Below are 3,909 nucleotides of genomic sequence, written 5' to 3' on the forward strand. Positions count from 1 at the left end.
TTTCAACTTTGTTGGAATAAAATTGTAGTTGTTGTTCTTATCAATGTGTTGGGTGTTTATTTGCCTAATTGTGTGATAGGAAAAGAAAAGCGAAAACTTAAAGTGTGTAAAATCATGTTTTTGTTTTTTTCTGTAAGGTATCTGTATCTGTATCTATATAGCCGGTATAACCGCCATTCGGCGTAACATACCAGCTAATGTGTGTATGTGTTTGTACATACATGTGTGTACGTGTATGTACATTCGTACATATGTGAGAAATGTTTGTTGCCAGTGTGGTATGACTTTTGCATATATACTTTTTGTCGCCAAGACAGAAAGCAAAAGCAGAAACACTCAGTCTGGTAGTACTTCACGGTTGATTTATTTAAGTAGTAAAAACTGTTACTCACTGGGCAATAAAAAATTGCTACATAAATTTGCGGATTAAAAAGAGAATACACAATGTAACATACGGCATACATGTCATATGGAAAGGGGTAAGGGCAAACAAACACATCATTAAAGTCTTAATAAATCTTATTTAACATATAGAATTAAAAAATTAAAATTCCCGCTTATTCCTTTTTCATGCATTTTAATTGTTTTAATTGCGTGTTATTTAGCCGGCTCACATAGGCTTTGTAAATGAGTCGCATAGCTGTAAGGCAGCAGTAGAGACTTTGTCGAAAGTCTCAACGTTAACATTTTTTTAATCCACAAATAGCCGTAATAACCAGTTGAATATTAAGTCACAAAAATGGGTGTAACTCGTTCTGTTACAGTATGGAAACAAAATGCCATTGTCTGAGTACAGCAGATAATACTATTGCAGTACTCTAATCATCATAACATTTTACAAAGAAGCTTTTGTCATCTTCACCGAAGATTTCAATTAAACAACAGCTTTGAAGTCTAACATTATTTGTCTGAGACAGTAGATAAAACTATTGCAGTACTCAAATCATCATAATATTTCGCAAAGAAGCTTTTTTATCTTCACTTCTTTACCTTCACTTCATCAAATTAGCATAAATTATGCTTGTTGATAATGGAAATTACAATAAGTTAATTGAAGTACGAAAACAAGAATATTTACAAAGAAAACTTTAAAAACAAATTTGTAATCAAAGTGGGCCTTTTTTAATTCCTGTCAGTATTCTATTGCTATGTTAACACAAGACATGATAAATTGCACATTTTGCTAACAATATTCTCAACAATATATATTTGCTAACAATTAATCGGAACGATGTTTTATTGAACAAACCATTTTAGGGTCATTTTAGTCGCAAAAATCTGTTCAAGGATCTGGAACAGCACTTACTGATATTCTGCTCATGTATACTTGCGCTTGTACACTTAGTACGCAATATAGTTTCTAAAATACATATCAACTAAATCAAGAAAGGAAACATTGAGTAACGTGCTAAAATGTACCTCTGTTTTCTGCTTACATAATTGAAGAGTTGCATACAATAGCACATACATCCATGTGCTGTTAAAAATGGGAATATTTTAGATTTGATCATTGTCTTGATCATCACTTTAAGACACTGGTTATAACATATAATGACCATATTAATCATTATAAATCTGGATAACGTAAACCATTAAATTAAATACATGCTATTTCCCCCCTCATAGGCCCAGTTAAGACAGGTTATCAAATACTATAGTTGGAAATTAAAAGATAACAGAAAAGAAATAAAATCTTGCTGCTTATGAAGAAAATTTATCAAAAGACGTTGTAAAGTCACCTAACTTATTATATAGACTGATGATAAAACTTGCTCGCGTTTAGTGTGAGATACGGATAAGGTATTTATCAGAAATATGCACAAATTACACTCATTACTAGTTTATTACGTGTTGTGTGTATTCGTCTCTTTAAAAATATTTCTGAAAAGTGATCGTAGCATAATGCTTACGTCTTTTTTCTAACATGGAATGTACTTGATAATAATGTAATAATGCAAAATCTATACTCCTAAACTTTTTAGGTGAAAGCGTTTTTGTTGTCGGGACAAGAATTTTCTTCTTCACAACCGATTTTTCTCACCTGCTGATGTTTCGATGTCTGTCAAATATCTTCCTCGGAGCTTCTAATTGGAGTTCTGCTTCTCGCAGCTATATGTAGCCGATGTAGGTGACGCTTATGCGGAGAAAACACTATCCCAAACGTGGCTCAGCTTGTAACATCCCCCCCCCCCTCGTCCCGGTTCATCACTGGGGTGGACTTTCTTATCCAGACTGCTATTTGGGATAGTGTTCTCGCCGCAAAAGCGCCACCTATATCGGCTACATATAGTGGCGAGAAGCAGAACTCCAAATAGAAGCTCCGAGGAAGATGTCTGACAGACATCGAAACATCAGCAGGTGATGCACGTGAGAAAAATCGGTTGTGAAAAAGAAAATTCTTATGTCCTAAGATCTACCAACCTGATGAAATAATTTTCGGAACGTTTTTGTTGTCCTTTGTTCCCAATGTTCCCTTTGGCCTGGTCATGGGTTTTGAAATGTGACCCTGGCATAAACAGACTAAAGCATCCAACGTCAAAAGTTTTCAGTCTCGCATGTTTTTTTTTTTTATATTTCAAGTTAACCTTGTTTTACACCTGCAGACAATTTTCATCAAACTCTCTCAAAGACTTGCTTTGCTGTGGAAAATGGTGAATAATTCACAATCGATCCCAACTAGAACATGTTTTTAGTTCAAATAACTTTATATCGCTAATGCTGGTTGTCTTTAAAGTGTAGTCTGCTACAGTATATGTCAGCTACAGTTCGGGTCGTGCTGTGTAGTAATAAATATAAAATGTCAAGTGTAAAGAACTGCGTACGAGAATGAGAGATCCTATATGATCGCAACCTCCTTTAGATTAGATAACTTTCTTTACATGTTTTTGGTTATCCCCGTGGATAGCTTACGTTTATATGGAAAAGATAACTGGAAAATACGTAGTCTTCTGTCAGATCGGTCACGGCCATTGTTCCTGAGACAGTCCAGGTTTTTCATGACTGTGGGTAGTTATTGGGTTTAGTGCTTATACTACTGAACAGCTTACAGTGAGAGCACGTGCTCTAGTCCAGGGCAAGGAACTGGACTCTTTGAGAAAATGCTTCCAATACTTCAAATTACATTTTCATGTTTTCCAAGGGTTGACTTGTTCATATCATGATACTCACTCAATATTCGGAGCACCATTTTAGCTTCCAATGGTAGGTTTGTCCTTATTCATTATTCTCAAGAATTATACTAGGACGGGAGTACGTCACTTACGACAGTGCACTGAACACTTCGGGTCTTTGTCGACTGGACTGTAGAAGGGACAATCTATGCCTACGGTTTGCACGAACTCTTGTCAACTCTGAAAGATTCAGTTATTGGCTTCCATCTAGACGAGGGGATACCCATGATAGGTCTCTAAGAAACAAAGACAAACTCTCTCACTTCCGGTGTAGAACTGCTCGTTTCGCTAATAGCACATTACCGTACTGTGTAAAGCTCCTGAACCAAGACTAAGGGTAATTTGTGAATACTAGCGAATCTTTCTTTGTATAGTAACTGACCAGTTATTGTAAACGATAGATGTTATGTTGTGACTCGATCATTTTAAAAGTGTTAACTTGAGTTAGAGGTTGAAGTACTGAGTGTGAAAAAACGACAATTCAGCCATTTGTAAATGTGCTGCAAGTGTTTTTCTAATGTCAATGGCAATAATAAACCATTTCTCTCTCTCTCTCTCATACATAAATCTGGGAACAGAAACTGCAGTTTTCTGATCGTCATTTTCATAAACTTTTCGACAATTCGGAGCTTCATGTTTCTTCTTGTCATTTTTGTAAATGGATAGAGATGCAACAGATACTGCACTGCTCTCTTCATTGTCATAAACAGCCTGCGCAGAGGCATTAAAACCTGATTCT

The sequence above is a fragment of the Branchiostoma floridae genome, unplaced genomic scaffold (assembly GCF_000003815.2).
Source record: "Branchiostoma floridae strain S238N-H82 unplaced genomic scaffold, Bfl_VNyyK Sc7u5tJ_1542, whole genome shotgun sequence".
Lineage (NCBI taxonomy): Eukaryota > Metazoa > Chordata > Leptocardii > Amphioxiformes > Branchiostomatidae > Branchiostoma > Branchiostoma floridae.